We start from the raw sequence: 20480 nt of genomic DNA on the forward strand, positions 1-20480 counted from the left end.
AGATATCATTAAAATGTTAAAGGTTCTGCTACCCGCAGGGGTGTATGAAAAGCTAAAGGAAAAAGAATGGGAGGTGGGAGAGAAAAAGATAGATTGGGCAGTCCTAGAAGCAGAAGATAAGATACGTGTACCAGGTACTGGTCTTGGAGAGAAATGTAAAGAATTACCAGAATTATTAATTCAAGTTTTACCCAGATTATTAACAACTAGAAAAGAAGACTGGGATGCAATCTCAGCCTGTAAACAGAAACAAGATGAAGATATTAGTGATTTTTATTCGAGGTTTGAAAAGTGCTTTAGTATCAACAGTGGTCTCAAGACAAGTAGTGAGTCATACCCTCACCTTTTCGTTACCAAATTAGTCGAGAATTCAAGTCCCCCAATTAAAAACCGAGTTTTGAAAGTCGAAAGCACCTGGCAAGCAAATACTCCGTCCCAGATGCTCCAGATGCTCCAGTACCACCAGAATAGAATCAGGGAAGAGCAAGAACACGAGAGAAAACGTATGAAAGACACGAAAATGAAAGTACTAGTTGCACAATCTGTTCCTCAAGACAGTCAGAAGAGGGGTCCGAATCAAGCCAGTCATCCTGCAACACCCGTTAAAGGGAACTGCAATTATTGTAAACAGCCAGGTCATTTTATAAATGAGTGTGCAGTCCTGAAACATAACATAGCTACTGGTAAGACTAAAGAAAGACCACGTCCGCCTAGACAAGAACAAGTTTCACAGATTCCTCAGCCACAGAATGCACCACAGACAGTTACAGCACCGCAGCCTATCGCTGCAACACAGCATGTTACATCGCAGATGTACCAGTATGCACAGTCTGAGTATCCAGAGTACCAGCCATATTCATGAAACAGCCTAGAGAGGGAGGTAGGCTTGCCTCTCATCGAGATACCTGTAGATCAAGAAGGTCCCTATGTTCACAGTCAAGTATTAGGGTAAGACAGAAAGTTTTTGATTGATACAGGGGCAAGTAGGACCACAATTAGTCATGCCGAAGTTCCAGGGGCTCCGCTCTCAGGCTCAAGAAATGTTTCCCTTGGATTTTCAGGAAAGCCTATCGTTAATGAGATTTCAAAGCCAGTCACTCTAGAAGTAGGTCCATTGTCCCGCACTACTGATCTGTTACTTACTAAGTCATGTCCAGAAAATCTATTAGGCATTAAGACACTGAAAGAGTTAGGTGCAGTTATATGTTGTTCCCCTGAGGGAATACGTCTGTTCCTACGTGACTTTAAGGGTCACTATGTATTACGAGATTTTGATCCCAGACTATCTAAAGTTCCGCAGCATTTATGGGCGCAAGGTCCAACTGATGTAGGTTATATGCAAATCACACCCCATCGTGTGACTCTCAAACCAGGTGTAGTGTTACCACGAATCAGACAGTACAGATTGCCACCCGAGGCTGTAGCAGCCTTGTCCAAAATTATAGACGAGCTCATGGCTCAAGGAGTAGTTGTAGAAACTGACTCCAACGTATGTAACTCTCCGATCATTCCAGTCATGAAACGTACTGATCCAAATGCACCCCCAGTATATCGATTAGTGATTGATTTACGAGAACTTAACAAATGTATTATTCCTCAGTACCCAGTTGTCCCTGACATCTCTTCCCTATTGACAGCCATTGATTCCGAAGCCACGTTCTTTACAGTAATCGACCTTAAGAACGCATTTTTTAGTGTTCCTATTCATCCAGACAGCCAGTTTCTTTTCGGATTTTGTTTAAATGGAAGGAGCTATATGTTCACACGCGCTCCTCAAGGTTTCACAGAAAGTCCTAGTATTTACAGTCAAGCACTCAAGAGACAACTAGACAACATTCACATGCCAACTGACACTGCCCTGCTCCAGTATGTCGATGACCTACTGATCACAGCCCGTTCTGAACGTGACTGCGAGCGAGCGTCACTGACGGTTCTGTATTTCCTAGCCGAGATGGGGCACAAGGTGTCCCCTTCGAAGCTTCAATTCTGTGTCCAGCAAGTGGTCTACTTAGGACACTTACTGTCCAAGAGGGGTAGGCAGTTGACACCAGACCGTATCCAGTTAATAGCGAGTCTTCCTCAGCCCAGGACCCAGAAGGAGGTACGTGCCTTTATCGGCCTTACTTCTTATTGCAGACAATGGATTCCTCAGTATGCATTTCTAGCCAAGCCACTGATACAGTTAACGACACAGGAGGCAGCCGCATCGACTGTTCTCCCTTGGACATCTGAACATACACTTAGTTTCAACGAGTTAAAGAAAGCTTTATGTCAAGCTCCAGTTCTAGCGACACCGAACTACAGTAAGCCTTTTACACTTTTCGTCACTGAACGCGAAGGTACAGCATTATCTGTTCTCACACAAGATCAAGCAGGACAATACAAGCCCTGTGCTTATTTTTCTAGCACACTAGATCCAGTCGCCCAAGCTCTGCCTGTGTGCCTCAAGTCAGTTGCAGCCACAGCACTAGCTATCAGACAAAGTGATTCCATAGTTTTAGGACACTCCCTGACAGTACAAGTCCCACACTCTGTGGAAGTTCTTTTAAACCGAACACAAACACAACACTTGACAATTGCACGTTTAACAGGTTATGAATTGACACTGTTCCAGCCACACATAGATATTAGACGCTGCAACATCCTGAATCCTGCTACACTGTTACCATCAGTTAGTTCAAATCCTGCCGCACACGACTGTGTGGAAGTAGTCAACATTACGACAAAGCCAAGACAAGACCTGACAGACATTCCGTTACCAGATCCTGACCTGACACTTTATGTGGATGGTTCATGTATGAGAACTAGTACAGGAGAACTAGTCGCCGCGTATGCAGTGACTACTGATACTGAAGTTATTAAGACACACCGCATTGATACCCTGTCCGCTCAAGCAGCAGAGCTATTTGCTCTGACACAAGCCTGTATACACGCCAAGAACCTGAAAGTTAATGTTTACACAGATTCACGCTACGCATTTGGAGTCGTACACGACTTTGGAGTGCTTTGGCAAGAGAGAGGTTTCATGACTTCTCATGGAACCAAGATTCAGCATGGTATCCTTATCCAAGCTCTGTTAGATGCAATACATTTACCGACATCTATCGCTATCATGAAATGCAAAGCACATACGAAAGTCACTGACATTATTTCTCAAGGTAATGATCTAGCAGATCGCACAGCCAAGCTTACAGCACAGGCTCTAGACAGTCCAGTTAACATGACACACACTCCAGATCTGACTACATGTATGACAGTTAAGGACCCTACTCAAGATGTCATAGATATCCAGTTACATGCTACTCCCGATGAAACCAAGAAGTGGTCTGAACAAGGAGGGGTCCAGACAGATCAGGGATGGTTAACAAAGGGTAGGACCGCATGGTTTCTCCCCGACTCTATGGTTCAAGTCATCATTAATACCGCACATAGTCCAGCACATTTAGGAGAAAAAGCAATGTTAGACAGTATCCAGAACATTTGGTTCAACAAGCATTTACGAGCTGCAGCTAAGCAGAAAGTCCGTACCTGTATGATATGTTGTCAGTTTAATCCAGGTAAAAGTGTCCCGGTGGAACAAGGTGGTTTCCAGCCCCCTGACCACCCCTTTGAAGTCCTCCAGATGGATTATATTCAGATGGAGCGATGTCGAGGTTTCAAGTATGTCCTTGTAGTTGTATGCGCTTTGTCCAGATGGACAGAAGCATATCCAGTCCCAGATTACACAGCCGCGACCACTGCCAAGCAGTTGGTTCGTGAATTCTTCCCTCGATATGGACTCCCTAGAGTCGTATATTCTGATAACGGTCAGCCATTCTCATCTGAACTGATGAAGCACGTTTCCCTGTTGTTGGGGTACCAGTGGAAGTTTCATTGTGTACGCCATCCTGAAGCAGCCGGTCTAGTCGAGAGACATAATCAGACTCTGAAAATCCGAATTGCCAAAATATGTAAAGATAAGGGTGTGGACTGGCTAGTAGCTCTGCCAGTTGCTTTGTTTTATATGCGCATGGTCGCACATTCCAGATCAGGTCTGTCCCCGTATGAGGTCGTTTTCGGCCGCCCCCCCTAACATGTGGGGTACTCCTAGACCCCGAAGTATTACTGATGTTTCATGTAATATGCTGACAGATTACCTAGCTTCCTTGATGTCTGCCCTCAACTCATGTCGTTCACAGGTTGCCGCCGCATTTCCAGACAATACCAAGGTGGCACCGCATGAGATCGTTCCAGGTTCGATGGTGCTCGTCCGGAACTTTGACAGATCAAGTCCGCTGGAGCCACGTTGGAAGGAGCCCCGTCAGGTCCTCCTCACCACCCGTACAGCTGTGAAATTGGAAGGACGCCGCGGCTGGGTGCACCTTTCGCACGTCAAGAAATTCTACGGATTAAAACCGGTCTCTAAAAACATTTCCCAGGATATCAAGACTTGTCAAAACATTGTTCCTAAGGACTGTCCCGCAAATGACATTGATACAACCCCTCCCTTGGTAGAGAAAACTCCGCAGCAGGAGTATAAGCAAAAACTCCGGTCTAGTAAAATAAGTCAGTCAGTTTGATTGTATAAGTCCTCCCCTAGGTGAAACGGTTAGACTGTTTCTGACATGTATAAAATAGACCCCCATAGTGAGAGAGTTAGTCAAAACTCAATTCGATGTATCATTTTTCTGAGTTTCATATTATTTCTCAGCCTTTTGATTTCCTGCACTAGTTACGCATTTTTCCTGTGTTTTCCAGTTCCTCATGTAAATAAGCCTTCTAATGTTACAGTAGAGCACACGTTTAGTGATCTGCCTCCTCACGAATATTCATACCGCCTCGCTATGCGTAACAATACATTTATCCGCATGTTGCATTATTCATATCAAACCAGCAATGCCACTAATTGTTGGGTGTGTGGTCGACTGCCCCCTTTCCAGACGTCAAAGGGAGTTCTGCCACTTTTTCCTTATCCTTTTTCACATAATGGTTCGTGTGGAGCATGGTCCACGTTAACGTCATCCTTAACAGATATGTCTTTTCTTAACAGCACATGTTTCCCAGACAAGCAAGGTTTCCCCCACAGAACAGGTTTAGACCTAGAAAATGAAGTGTACAATTTAGGTAATTATTCGTCGAATTTCATGGTCCTGAATGTTCAGTCTGATACTACTCCAGACTCACCTGCTATTTCAGTACTACCAGTCAAAGGCGAATTATGTGTCCGTAATTATGGTTCTGTACACGTAGGACATAGTGATTGTACTACTATTATCCAGTATAGTGACAGTGGGAAATCTATTTTTAGAGCTTCACGTCATTCTTATTTTGTTTGTGGTCAAACTGCATATGTTCGTCTGCCCCTCGATTGGGAGGGAACCTGTTACATTGCCTTCCTACTGCCACCTGTTTTCCTAGCCCCACCTGACTACCATAGGAATTCCTTCCTAGTACATACTAGACACAAGAGAAACCTCCCGATTGTCGATTATACTGAAACTGCTGCAGAGCAATTCATTGATATTGATAAAGGTGTGTTCCCTTATTTAGGTACAGTTGTAAATAGTAAGCTAATCCGTAGGTTAACAAGAACCCTTGAAGCAGTAGTAGATGAGACTGCCTCCGCTCTAGGTAACTTAACCGAAGAGCAATCCTTTATGAGAATTGTTGTGCTCCAGAATCGTCTCGTCCTTGACGTCATACTGGCCGATAGGGGCGGGGCCTGTAGAGTCATCGGATCCAGTTGTTGCATTTTTATTCCAAATAACGCGCCGTCTGTTTGTTCAGCTATAACCAGACTTCATAAAATTGCCCATCTATTACACCAAGATCCAGGCACCTGGACATGGTCCGGTTGGTTCTGGAATATAATTTCCGCCTGGGGATGGAAAGTCCTGTCCTTTCTAGGTATCGCAGTAGCGATCATATTCAGCTGCTGCCTCTGTATACAATGTGGCCCTGCGATTTGCGGCATGTGTGCTACCTCTTGTATTCCTAGTCCCAAGCCCCGTTCTAAATCCCGTTCCAAGACAATTCGAGATGAACAAATGGTACTGTATGAAATGATAGATGGTATCATGAATATTGATGTTTCCTGATGGAAACGTAGTGACAAGGAGGGAATGTGGAAAAGTAAATTTTGTCATGTTCTGTGTCCCTACGTGTCATCCATCATATGTTATGTGTGCATGACCAATATGCATATGTTATTCCCCATGTCCGATTCAAGACGCAATTACAGTTGTGTCCACCTCTGGTATGTCATTTTCCAGTCCCCGTGAATACTACGAATATCAGGCTTATGTAAAGTAATGTTGCCACGCTTCTCAGTGTGCACGTTATTTCATTATAAAGTCCCCGTTTCTAGGCCTCAACAGGGCCCGGACATCAGATTCAGCCCCTGTCTCCTGAAGCCTCGCTGAGGAGCGATACAGCCCCCACCTGTATCCTCGACCTTTCACTTACTTCCTGCCTCGCAGTGCCCGGTGCAGCTTGGCTCAGTCTCTGAGTCTGCCAAGACTATGTTATGATTCCCGTTATCGGTTTAGTCCTCCTTCTCTGCATTCCTAAGCTACTGAACTGCATCAATAGTTTCCGTCATTGTCTAGCCTATGCGGCTCCATATTAAGAGAAATACTGTATTTAATGGTCATTTAATATTCTTCATCACGCACTACATGTAGAATAAATGCATGCTCTAGTCTTAGAGTCAATTAGCTTTTCCCCTCATGACTTCTAGTTTATATCAATATGTTCCCTAAAACATCAGATACTAGATAGGGTTTAGGTACATGTCGCTCCGACCCTCCAGACTTTAGTCTCTGCTCCTAGCACAGAGTTCATAGCCCCCAGCTTCTCCTCGTAACACGTCATTGCCAGTTTGCGCGCACCATCAGGTTAGAGGTCCCGGCTCCTTAGGTAGCCCCCTCCTATGTTTCCGCCCATTCATGACATATTCTGTTACGTTTGCATCACATGTCTGAGTTACACCTTCTTTTTACTCTTATCTTTCGCGACTGCTACGCGTCACGCCTTCTGCTCCACCCACTGCTACGCCTACTGCAATGTAATGCTATGTGTTTGCGCTATGTATATATGCTCATGTATTGTTATTAAAAGGCAGCGCGCTCATCCCAGCCCCAGCAGCTGCTGGGCCCTGTCATCCTATTCCTATGCAGGTTGTCCTGTTCCTGTCCTTATGCTGTATTAAACCTGCAAAACTCCTACTACCTCGAATTTTGACTCTTATTTATTGAGCTATCTGTTATTCATTCATTCATCCAAAAATAGATCCGGTATTATTTATTTATATACCACAGAGGGGTGCTGGGAAGTGGTAGGTGGGGCTAGATGGGAGACAGGAAAACGTGAGGCAGGTGGGAGTGGCAAAAAAGAAAAAACAAGGAGAGAAAGTGAAAAATCAGAGAAAACAAGGAGAAACAGGGAAAGAGAAAAGCAGGAGCAACCACTCAGAAAAAAAGAGAGGAAAAAGAGCGGAGCAGCAGCATGGGAGAGCTTGGTCGTGTGAATTTGTGGCCCAAGCACCCGACCCCTGCTCACAAATCCTCTCCCTTCAAACCCCAAGAAAGAAGAGGAAAGCCACGTACTCTATCCACTTTGAAGGAGCGTCCTCAATGTCAGGGCAGGGAAGTGTGCCATTAAAGCGAGCCAAATGGAGACTGAAGAGACCGACCCCTCATTGGTAAAGAGACCGCAAGAGGACATCGACCCTCACAGTTGGGAGGGCGGAGTTCACAACGGAGCGCCCTTGGCTCTGTGGGGGTGCTGCCATCATCGGACCCTGTAAGACGGTTCCAGGCTGGTGGGTCTGCTGGAAGCTTGTAAAAAGTCAACTCTTAAATGCAGCTAGCTTTAAATCTTGTGGCAAAATATAGACTTTGTTGCTAGGTTTTAGTGAGGACCGCATCTGGGAGTCACTCCTATTGTCTAATGTGGAATTACCACCCCCTCGAGACGGGGCAAAGAGACTCCGGAATTCCACCACGGATAATGGTAGTGTGTGGACCCTAAGAAAATTGTGTGGAATATTTGCTGTGTCAGTTACATGCTTTGCATGTTGATATTAAATATTCCTTTCTTTTCATTAAAGCAAGTATTTGACTGGACAATCAGCTTCTGGCTGCTGTTTATACTTTGAGTGTTGAGCCTGTGTGTGCTTTCTTCCACCCTCCCCGTGAAGAGCCTTGGACTGTTCGACCCGCGCTCCCACTGAGAGTCGAGTGCTGAAGTACCCTCAGCACTCAGGAATTCATCAGGACCAAGTGGATAAACTACACACCGTGGTGGGTGGGGAACCTACCTATCACATATCAGCGCTGCGAGTAAGGTACCCAAAGCATCAAGGGACGACCTAGGTAGGTAGGTTCTCCACCCAACACAGTGTGTAGATAGTTTATCCATTATGTTCTGATGAATTGCCACTGATCCTCATGACCATTCGGCATAAAACATATGCCCCATAAAGAGTAGAGCATAGTTACCATGAATCATTACTTCAGATAGCCGCCACTCTTCCCCCCGTTTTTAATCAGATGGAGAGCCAATTTGAATAAAAGTGTCTTTGGACAACACAACCTGTATTAATCACTTCTCACTCCATCTACACTTCCTAGACCCCTTACCCCCACTGCACCAAACGTCAAGAAACAAAAGATCTCTGCCAAAGAGCCCATCTATAGGTGCCCGTCGGGTATTGCAGTGCCGACCCGACGAGGAGCCGACCCAATGATGAAGCATGACACCTAGCTGTCTGGGTGTGTTAGGGCCCTACTTCTGACGGGACTAATTCCCCTCCTTTCGACCTACCTAGGATAAGCACTTCCCATTGTGACTCTCCGACATATCCACTCCCCCTCTTTTGACTATCCAGAGGAACTGCATACCCTTTTTTCTAATTATCTGCCAGGGCATGTATGCTGGACCTCCATAAAAAAGCCCTTTGTTGATGAATTGATTACTTTAGTTTGATACCATTTGATGTAGAAACAAAAAGTATGTTTGGGAGAAATACTGAAATTATGCAGCAATCAGTGCATTATGTGGCAAATGAGGAAAATCAATGATTATGTGGAATGCCTCAGCAGCAGAAACACTTAATTCCAGGCACCCTAGTTACATGTCACAGAGACAATTTGGTGGAGCTCTGAAATGCAAAATAAAGTTAGAAGTACCATTTTTTCCTGACTTATGTTTGGGAGTTGGGTGAGCTATTTAGTGTGGGGTGTAAGTTGGCGATAGATTTGTGAACCTTTGCTGCGTTGCAATCTGCAGGAGTTCTTTACTACCTTTCTCTTTGCAGTTCCCTGATTGGACCCAGAGGAGGGCTGGATTACTCTGAAGTTATCCATTCGAGTTGGAGTAAATGCTCCCTTTCTAAAAAGCTCCCTCATGTGTGATCCTGCGCAGGGGTCTGGTAGGGCCAGCGTGGAGTGTAAGGCTTCGCCGTCGATGGGACAGGCACGAGACGGACAGTCGCGAGAAGGAAGCCACAACATATGATGTAGTGATTGGTTCCTTTCTCCAGGATGAGGAAAATCTGATGATTGACACGTGTTTTAGCCCTTTGTAGAATAGGCCATATTGGTGCCCTCCGAGGTAACACCTTCCACTCTAGGTCTGACTAGGGTTCTTTTAGATGCCCTTGCATTTTACTTAGACCAATTGAAAGCTAAAGGTTTTTTGATAGTGGTGTAGCAAGTGGGGGGTGGTCCGCCCTGGGCGGCACAAGTTCTGGGTGCAACCGCACTTCGCGGGGCGTGAAATGCAGGGACCGCCACGGGCGGCAATATATCTAGCTACGCCACTGCTTTTTGGATTTTTTTAGGGATATTTTTGGGATAACTGATGCTGGGAACCTAAAGGGAAGCGTTTGTGCCAGGTGGAGAAACCTCAGCATGAAGTTCATTTTAGCACAAGTAGCACGTCTCAAACAGGATATCTCAAACAGGCCCCCATCTGTAGAGGTCTTTATGTAGTCTTTAGAGCATGTGCTTTGTTGCCATCCTGCAACTGTTTAAGAGAACAGGGAAGGAGCATTCCTCAATATTTTATTAGATCTTTTGAACATTTGAAGCTGCTTCTTCTAGGGGGTTGTTATTCGGCTCCTGGGAGGCAGCTATTTTTACAATTTTAGAATTATTAACCTTCATTTTGAACTCTAAAGCTTCTGAGAACCTTTTAATTTCTCTAACTAAGTGGAGTATTTATTATTCACTGTAAATTAGGGGCTAATTTCACTTTTGTAGTATTTACAGATGTTTCATAGGCCTCAGATGGATTTATTACTATTTATTTGCTGAATTAGAGGTTGCATTGGAAGTGTGAAGGGGCTTCAGTTTCGGGTCCCTCTAGTCAGAGCAATGTTGGGAGACGCCATATCTATAGTCTTGAGTTTTTGTCTCTTGGCATTGGATGATGCTGAGATCAATCTTTTCATGCCGGGACCTATTCTGATTTTATCTGGTACTGTGGTTAGAAAGTTCCAGTCTACCCAGTCAAATGCCTGTTCAGCATGCAGGGGGAGAATTTGTTCTGCCAATGTGAGAGCTAGTCTGAAATTGGGCCATAACTGTCTGCTTTTAATGAAGTGGCCTCAAAGTGTGAGACTACAGATAAAGAATAGAACGGTTAATCTTTCCTCAAAGATTCCAGTAAAGATCTTACAGTATTGGGGGCATATTTACAAGTCCCCTGCACCACCGTCACTTTTTGTGACGCACCCGCGGCACAGCCTGCTGCCCCTATTTACAAAGCCATCCAAAGTCACCCTGAGTGGCTTTTCATGTCACTGTAAATATGGCCCCCTTTCTGGCATTACTCTGCGTGAGAGGGGCGTTCCATGGGTGTTGCTGTGGGTGTCCCTAAGTAACACCCATGGAATCTGATGCATTCCCTGATTTACAAAGGTTTCTTAAACCTGGGAATGCGACAGATTCTAACACCTCCCTAGGGGGGCATTAAGGTGTCACAGTAAGGAGACATACCTTTATTTCTCCTCGTTGTGTGCACTCAATATGTGTGTTGCATTCAGCAGCACACATAGAAGGAGTAAAACCCTATAAATGATTGATGTTGTGCAGGAAGGTTTCTCTTCCTGCACAAAAACACTCATCCCTGCTGGCACCCTTGCACCATGGTGAAAGGGTGCCTTTGTTGGAGCCAATTGTGAGGCTGGGCATAGGAAAGCACAGAGATGCGTTGTATTGCTGTCAATACAACGCATTCCTACACTTTTCTAATGAAGCAACACTGCGCAGAAAGATGGCTTGCAGTGCTGCACCATTTTCTATTAAGTATGCCCCTAGGCACACTAACACTATTAAGAGATAGGGGATGCATGTTGGAAATGGGATCCCCGGCTGGCCAGGGCTTTCGCCAAAGTTAGTCAGAGACCACCACACCCAAGTCAGGGCAAGGGAGTTACACGCCAAGATAACCCCTACTCACCCTCTAGGTAACGTGGCGCGAGCAGCAAGGCTAAACTTGGAAGCGATGTAAGTTAAGTATTTGCGCACGCACCCCAGCAACAACAACCAAAGGCCCACCACAAAGGAAACTCCACACAAGGTTATATAAAAAAATAGCCTTTGTATTACACCAAAACACATTAGATAAAACACACACTTTACAATGTGCCAGAGGCACGGGCAGAATTTACAAGGGGATATTTACAAGACAGGGCCACCTGGACCACTGTCAGGAATCAGAAGTAGCAATTTCAGAAATAGCACTTAGAAGGTAAAATATAAATGTACTTTAGCACAAAATAGCACACAACCAGTAACTACTGGTAACAGGACCTCACTAGCACCACCTGTACTAGGGAGAAAACAACCACCTATGTATCACAATACCTGTAGGGGTGTAAGAGTAAAACACATGATGCAATGCATAACATTCATTCAGAGGTGCATAACAATAACAATGGCGCCAAACTCACAAGTCACCACCTGTGACTGTCCATAGGCAGGAACACCAGAACTGTCCCAATGTCAGGGGGCCTAAACGTGGCAGTTGCCCACAAAGTGCTGGGCAACTGGTGCAATGCTGGTGGGGAAACGTTGGAGCCTCTCAGGCTCTGGACAAAGCACTTGTGTCCCCCAAGAGCCTCGTGGCTCTAAACAAACAGAATGGCCCCCTGAGCCTCTCTAGGCTCGAAATCCATAATGGCCGCCGTTGGAGTCCCCCTCCTGGGGACTCGAAGCAAAATTGGGGCACCTAGAGCCTCTCTGGGGCTCTTAAAATAATAGTGGGCACTTTGGAGCCTCTCGGGCTCAACTAACAAATTATGCCCCCGGAGCCTCGGGGCTCGAACACACGATATGCCCCCTGAGCCTCTCGGGCTCACATACAGTAAATGCCCCCGCCTTTACGAGCCTCTCGGGGCTCTAAATCACAAAGCGCGAGGTCGCGCTACGGGGGAGGGGCGGACACCGACAATGTGTCCCGACGCCCCTCTCCCTTTCCAGGCACTCACCGGGTCTGGCTGCGGAGGTCCGGGGCTCTCCTCACAGGGGCTGCTCCTCGGCTTTGGGCGGCTCTGCACGGGAGCTCCCGCTCCTCGGGGGCTCCCTCTCCTTTAGGCCGGTCACCACGGGGCTCTCCCTCACTCCTGGGAGCCCCGTGGAAGGTGCCGGTTGCGGGCAAATTCTCTTGCCGGAGCGCGGGGTGGCCTCCCGTCCGCTTCCGGTTGTCCCGCAGTCCCGCCCACAGGTTGCCTGGCTTCCGGCCGGGCAGCCAATTGCAGCGCGGCTCCTCGCAGGGAGGCGGGCACTTCCGGGTCGCACTTGGCAGCGGCCCGGCAACGTTTTTAAACACCCCGGGCTGCGGCGGTGAATCTCGAGGGGCAATGTCCCGGGCAGGGTGGGCACCTGCCAGGGGACAAATTAATCCCAAATAAGCGAGGTGGCACTCGCGAATGCAGTAGCGACCGGGGCAAATGCCGGGTGGGCACCGGCTCTGAACCATAAAGCGCCCCGAGGCGCTTGCAGGAAATAGAGCGCGCTCTCAGCGCTAGGGGGTCACAATAAAGCGCGCTCAGCGCTATAAGCAAAACAAAGCGCTCCCAGGCGCTAGGAAAATCAGGAAGCGCTCACCAGCGCTAGGGACAACAGAGTCCAGCAAAAGTCCTTCAGGGCAGGCAGGGGGCAAGGCTGGGCCCAGAGCCAGCACACTGGGTCTCCAGGCAGGGAGACACCCCAAGTGGCGGTCCTCTGGCCCAGCAGCAGCAGCAACAGCCCCCTCAGGATCCTAGAAGAGAACAACTTCTGTGGGGACACAGCCCCATTTTTATACAGTGCATTCCTTTGTTCAAGGGTGCAGAGTGGGGGCGGAACCAGTCGCAGCTGGTTCTTGAGTACTCTGTTTACCTCAACCACCCTCTCTATTCAGTGGCAGGGCTTGGGTCATTAGACACACCACAGGGGGGCGGAGCCAGCATTGTGTGGGGAAAACCCAGCCCATCCAGGACACAGGTACACTCCTCCCACACATCACTCATGCTAATCTCCCACTCACCACCGGGCAGACCCATCCAGACTTCCTGGAGCCTGGCATGCCAGCCAGCTCCAGCCAATCACACACCAGCACCCTCACAGCACACGTACAGCCATGTCTAGAAATGGCGCTTCCCTACTAGGCATATACATGTTGCATATACCATCTCGCAGCATTCACTCTCACGAGTCCACACATACCAGACTCAAGCCTGTACACCCCACGCATCAGGAACTACCAGGGACACATCCATTCCCCATGCATTCCTATGGGCGGGCAGGCCTAGCTCAGCACATGCACTCAGAGTGCGCAGAATCCCAAAAATCACCATTGCCAGGTCACCATTTCACGCAAAAAGTCTAGGGGTGAACCTGCCCTAAGGGCCAAAGTCCAACATAACCCCCTTCCAGCCAAAATGCAGGGGAGACCAATCACCACCGTGATGGACTTCCCTGCTTGGGGCGATAGAACACGGACGCGGGCCCGCAACTGCAGGGACACCCTCCTGTTCTACGCCACGGTGAACCCATGGGATTCCTTCTAGAACCACTATCCGGACCAACTGGGCTACCCCACTGGTACTCCCGAGCTGTCCGCGGCCAGGACCAGGCCCTGGGCCACCCAGGTGCCACTGGTCCTTGCCAATTCGCAGAGCGGGGGGTAGTAACCCCTGGCACATAGCGGCCATTTTCCACTCTTCCTGTCTGCAAGACAGGACTAGACTGCCACTGGTTCTCCAGCCTAGGGCCTACAACCTCAGGCGGACCAGGAGTCTCAGGGAAGGCTCTCCTCCCCCTACCTCTTCTCCTAGGGTTCCTCCTCCTCCGGCGAGGGGTACACCTAGAACGCCATTCCAACCCAGGGCTTATCCACTCAGGTTGCACCGGGGTCAGAGGGGGGCTCTCCCACCCTCTGCACCCCCTTCCAGAGGTCTGCCCTCTCCCACCTGGAGAAGTTCCTCTGGAAGAAGAACCGGTCAGGACACTGGTTACAGTCATCCTACCCTTCAGGTCAGGCTGATCCTGAACCTGGCCTTCCAACCTCTGGTCTAAAACCTTCGGTGGAACAATTGCCTGGCACTCCAGGACTTCTGGGGACTTACACTCCATCCCCCTGAGGCTAACAAATGAGACATATGTTGTGTGACTGTCTGTCTGGCGCAGATCTCCCGCCCTCTGTCCACCTGACAGTGCGTGACGATCCCCCAGACCAGAAGTGGTGTTACCATGGTCACTACACGGGAACCTAGCCCAACTGGGTAGTCCCTGACCCACTGGTCCTTCCACTGGGGAACTCCCCCAATCACTCCTCACTCTGGACTCCTGTACCCTCCCTACCGGAGCGGTACTGCCAGACTCTAGAACCATAGGAGCTCTGGTTACAGACGCTCCAGGTCCTCTACTCACTAGGAGATCTTCCTCAAGTGGACTAACAGGACAGCCTAGGTCCCCAACCTGGTGTTCCCTACAGAAACCATCCAAGTCCTGAGGCAGGGCTTCGGGCGTCCGGGGAACCTCGGTCTCCCCCTCACTCCTGCTCCACTGAGCCAGGCAGTGAGCCCCTACACCCTCCTCGCTATCCTGGGACCTAGCTGGGCTACACTGAGCCTCCTCCACCACGCTGGGCTGGAAGATACCTGAACCACTACTTTTGGAGTCACTCCCTAATGACTCTAGAGAACCTTTAGCACTCTCCCAGCGGTCTGCTTCATCTGCAAGCGCCCAAGGACTAAGGGGTTCAGACTTCAACAGGTGCTGGCGCAACTCTGGACAAACAACATTGAGCAACTGCTCTTTGAGAAACATATTCAGTACTCCGTCTCTCTCATCATCCGAGCTAGCCTCCAGCCAATCCCACATTGCATCAGAACAGTCATCCATAAAAAAACCCCAACTCTGATGAGGCAGTTTCCTACCGCCCCTGAACTTCAACCTTAACTCCTCCTCTTGGGAACAAGGGACCATACGTTGGGCACGGGGTCGGGGACTTTCTGCACTGAAGTCTAAACAGCTGCCACCACTGGACTCAGCCCTCCCTGGGGAATCCAGAAAATTAAAACTGCGCGCAGGGGATAGTCTATCCTCCAGAGCTACTTTGCCCCTGGTGGAGGCCCTCTCAGCCTCCTCTATCCTTTCCTGCGCTAAGACCATCTCGGTCTCGAGCTGTTGCTTCTTAACCTCCAGCTGTTGCTTCCTAAGCTCCAGCTGCGCCATAGCCTGGGCATGCTCCAACCTGAGCTTTTCTAAAGCCAGCTGGTGCTCCCTTTCTCTCCTCCTATCTTCCAGCTCCTCTGGGGACAGGGAAAGGGACGAGGCGCTGCCTCCTACACTGGACCCAGCAAGGGACTCCCTATCTATGGGGTCTCTACTCTCTACTGGCGTCCAGGTGCTGTCATCTTCTTCCTCCTCTTCTGAATCTTCAGGGCTCCCCACAGACCCACCACCCTCCTGGTGTGGAGCCCGGGCCCTTTCCTCACTGCGCTCAAGATCCCATTGATCCTCTTGCCATTTGACCATGCATCTCCTAAGTGCATACCATCCTGACTGATCCGCCCCTATGCCTCTCTCTTCACAGAACTTTCTCAGCTCCCACACACCGTATGTGGCTAGATCATTGAAATCAAAAACCAGCTCCATTCTGGCAGACGTTCTAGAGAAGAGATCACACAGGGAACCTAGGGGTCTGAGCTAACACAGGAGTACACAATTCACAAGGTATCAGCAAGCTCTCTATCCCAGAGAACTCCACTCACTTGCCTAGTGCCACACACCATTCATCCACACACAACCCTCCCCTCGGACTGGTAAGGCAGTTTCTACCACCCCTGATTCCTCAACCTGACCACAAGTGACACAGGTACCGACTCTGGGCGCAGGGAGGGGGACAAATGTACTGGACACAATTGCACAATGATACCTTTAGGAGAAGAAAATATGAAACTTCCAAAAAAACAATCCCCTAAAATGTGGTCATCTAAAATGCAGAGTTTTGTGGTGCAGCCAGCTGCTACCAAGGTACAAGGCAAACACAAATCCTTATCCTCACCGCTTGCCGCCAATGTTGGAAATGGGATCCCCGGCTGGCCAGGGCTTTCGCCAAAGTCAGTCAGAGACCACCACACCCAAGTCAGGGCAAGGGAGTTACACGCCAAGATAACCCCTACTCACCCTCTAGGTAACGTGGCGCGAGCAGCAAGGCTAAACTTGGAGGCGATGTAAGTTAAGTATTTGCGCACGCACCCCAGCAACAACACCCAAAGGCCCACCACAAAGGAAACTCCACACAAGGTTATATAAAAATAGCCTTTGTATTACACCAAAACACATTAGATAAAACACACACTTTACAATGTGCCAGAGGCACGGGCAGAATTTACAAGGGGATATTTACAAGACAGGGCCACCTGGACCACTGTCAGGAATCAGAAGTAGCAATTTCAGAATTAGCACTTAGAAGGTAAAATATAAATGTACTTTAGCACAAAATAGCACACAACCAGTAACTACTGGTAACAGGACCTCACTAGCACCACCTGTACTAGGGAGAAAACAACCACCTATGTATCACAATACCTGTAGGGGTGTAAGAGTAAAACACATGATGCAATGCATAACATTCATTCAGAGGTGCATAACAATAACAATGGCGCCAAACTCACAAGTCACCACCTGTGACTGTCCATAGGCAGGAACACCAGAACTGTCCCAATGTCAGGGGGCCTAAACGTGGCAGTTGCCCACAAAGTGCTGGGCAACTGGTGCAATGCTGGTGGGGAAACGTTGGAGCCTCTCAGGCTCTGGACAAAGCACTTGTGTCCCCCAAGAGCCTCGTGGCTCTAAACAAACAGAATGGCCCCCTGAGCCTCTCTAGGCTCGAAATCAATAATGGCCGCCGTTGGAGTCCCCCTCCTGGGGACTCGAAGCAAAATTGGGGCACCTAGAGCCTCTCTGGGGCTCTTAAAATAATAGTGGGCACTTTGGAGCCTCTCGGGCTCAACTAACAAATTATGCCCCCGGAGCCTCGGGGCTCGAACACACGATATGCCCCCTGAGCCTCTCGGGCTCACATACAGTAAATGCCCCCGCCTTTACGAGCCTCTCGGGGCTCTAAATCACAAAGCGCGAGGTCGCGCTACGGGGGAGGGGCGGACACCGACAATGTGTCCCGACGCCCCTCTCCCTTTCCAGGCACTCACCGGGTCTGGCTGCGGAGGTCCGGGGCTCTCCTCACAGGGGCTGCTCCTCGGCTTTGGGCGGCTCTGCACGGGAGCTCCCGCTCCTCGGGGGCTCCCTCTCCTTCAGGCCGGTCACCACGGGGCTCTCCCTCACTCCTGGGAGCCCCGTGGAAGGTGCCGGTTGCGGGCAAATTCTCTTGCCGGAGCGCGGGGTGGCCTCCCGTCCGCTTCCGGTTGTCCCGCAGTCCCGCCCACAGGTTGCCTGGCTTCCGGCCGGGCAGCCAATTGCAGCGCGGCTCCTCGCAGGGAGGCGGGCACTTCCGGGTCGCACTTGGCAGCGGCCCGGCAACGTTTTTAAACACCCCGGGCTGCGGCGGTGAATCTCGAGGGGCAATGTCCCGGGCAGGGTGGGCACCTGCCAGGGGACAAATTAATCCCAAATAAGCGAGGTGGCACTCGCGAATGCAGTAGCGACCGGGGCAAATGCCGGGTGGGCACCGGCTCTGAACCATAAAGCGCCCCGAGGCGCTTGCAGGAAATAGAGCGCGCTCTCAGCGCTAGGGGGTCGCAATAAAGCGCGCTCAGCGCTATAAGCAAAACAAAGCGCTCCCAGGCGCTAGGAAAATCAGGAAGCGCTCACCAGCGCTAGGGACAACAGAGTCCAGCAAAAGTCCTTCAGGGCAGGCAGGGGGCAAGGCTGGGCCCAGAGCCAGCACACTGGGTCTCCAGGCAGGGAGACACCCCAAGTGGCGGTCCTCTGGCCCAGCAGCAGCAGCAACAGCCCCCTCAGGATCCTAGAAGAGAACAACTTCTGTGGGGACACAGCCCCATTTTTATACAGTGCATTCCTTTGTTCAAGGGTGCAGAGTGGGGGCGGAACCAGTCGCAGCTGGTTCTTGAGTACTCTGTTTACCTCAACCACCCTCTCTATTCAGTGGCAGGGCTTGGGTCATTAGACACACCACAGGGGGGCGGAGCCAGCATTGTGTGGGGAAAACCCAGCCCATCCAGGACACAGGTACACTCCTCCCACACATCACTCATGCTAATCTCCCACTCACCACCGGGCAGAACCATCCAGACTTCCTGGAGCCTGGCATGCCAGCCAGCTCCAGCCAATCACACACCAGCACCCTCACAGCACACGTACAGCCATGTCTAGAAATGGCGCTTCCCTACTAGGCATATACATGCTGCATATACCATCTCGCAGCATTCACTCTCACGAGTCCACACATACCAGACTCAAGCCTGTACACCCCACGCATCAGGAACTACCAGGGACACATCCATTCCCCATGCATTCCTATGGGCGGGCAGGCCTAGCTCAGCACATGCACTCAGAGTGCGCAGAATCCCAAAAATCACCATTGCCAGGTCACCATTTCACGCAAAAAGTCTAGGGGTGAACCTGCCCTAAGGGCCAAAGTCCAACAATGCACGATTGTGTATCTTTACTCAGTTTTAGTAGCGGTATTAGGGCTGACTCTGGCATTGACTAATATTTTGCCTGTTTGCTAAAAGTAATAAATTCATTTTGCAAGGGGGGTCAGCTAATATATTTGTTATGTTGTGTAGAATGTGGCAAGTAAGACGTTGGGACCTTGGACTTTATTACTTAGCAACACAGCAATGGCTAATGTTACTTTTTTTCACAATGGGTATTTCCTATTGAAGGTGTTCTGCTCTGTTTGTTTGAGGGACCCGAATATCATCTTGGTAATTTTCTATTACTTGTTTTGGATTTTTTGGGCTATGCACAGTGGCATAGCAAGAGGGGCCAGGGGCATTCCGGGTGGCCACCGCCCCGCTCTTACATGTGGCCATCGCGGTGCAGCAAACCCAGGATAGCTAGCACCCGCTCCTGGTCTTAATTGTGGGCATCGCGGGGCGGCAAGCGCAGTAATCGCCAAAACCCACACCTGCTCTTTCATGCTGCTGCAGTGGTGCGACAAATGCAGGGACTGCCACCGGTGGGCAAAGGTCTAGCTACGCCACCGACTATATATAGTTCTGTGTAGTAGTTCTAGTAAGTGTGTGGTAGTAGTCAATCTGCTTTATTACGTTACCATATAACTAGTTCAGAAATAGAATCTTGTGGGCTGGTTCAGTGATATTCTTCCTTAGTGCTTAAATGGTCCCCTTATAGTGTAGGGAAACAGTTTTTAGCTTTAGTTGGTGCCATGTGTTTTTCAATTTTCTATTCAAGATGTACTTTTTCTCTTTGTTGAGCGGTAGAAAGTTGGACATTTTTCAGATCAACCCTCCTTGAATGATTGCTTTTACAGCATCCCGGTTTATGTCCAGGTAACTTTGTTATTGTCATTTTCTTAAAAATAGTTTTCTAGTCTTTCCTGTAGGGAGGCTTCATCACTGGGTCTCACAGAGATGATCCATGTAGTTGCCAAATAAAGACTTGTGAGCTACTGAAGGTGATATGCTCAATATTAATGTGACTGGCGCATGGTGTGAGGGCACTTTTTTACCTATTTGTGCCTCGATGATGATAGGGGTTAGGTTTATGTTAATCAGAAAATGGTCACCTTTGGAGTAGGGTTTGTGGACCATGTAGAAAAATGTATAATCCTCTTCTGTGGCGTTGGTGCCGCACCAAGGTCAAGATTTACTGAGGAGTTGTGTTGCCCTTCCATTATGTAAGGTGTTGCAAGGCAGCACAATTCCTTAATTTAGATTTACAAAGCATAGAAGCCTCAAATTTCTCTTTCTTGCTTGGTTTTGTAAAAAATGTACCTCAACAAGTGCTGTGCGATGCGTTATGTCACATTTCGATCTGGGAGGCGGTCCATGGGTC

The sequence above is a fragment of the Lissotriton helveticus genome, chromosome 10 (genome assembly GCF_964261635.1).
Source record: "Lissotriton helveticus chromosome 10, aLisHel1.1, whole genome shotgun sequence".
NCBI classification, from domain to species: domain Eukaryota; kingdom Metazoa; phylum Chordata; class Amphibia; order Caudata; family Salamandridae; genus Lissotriton; species Lissotriton helveticus.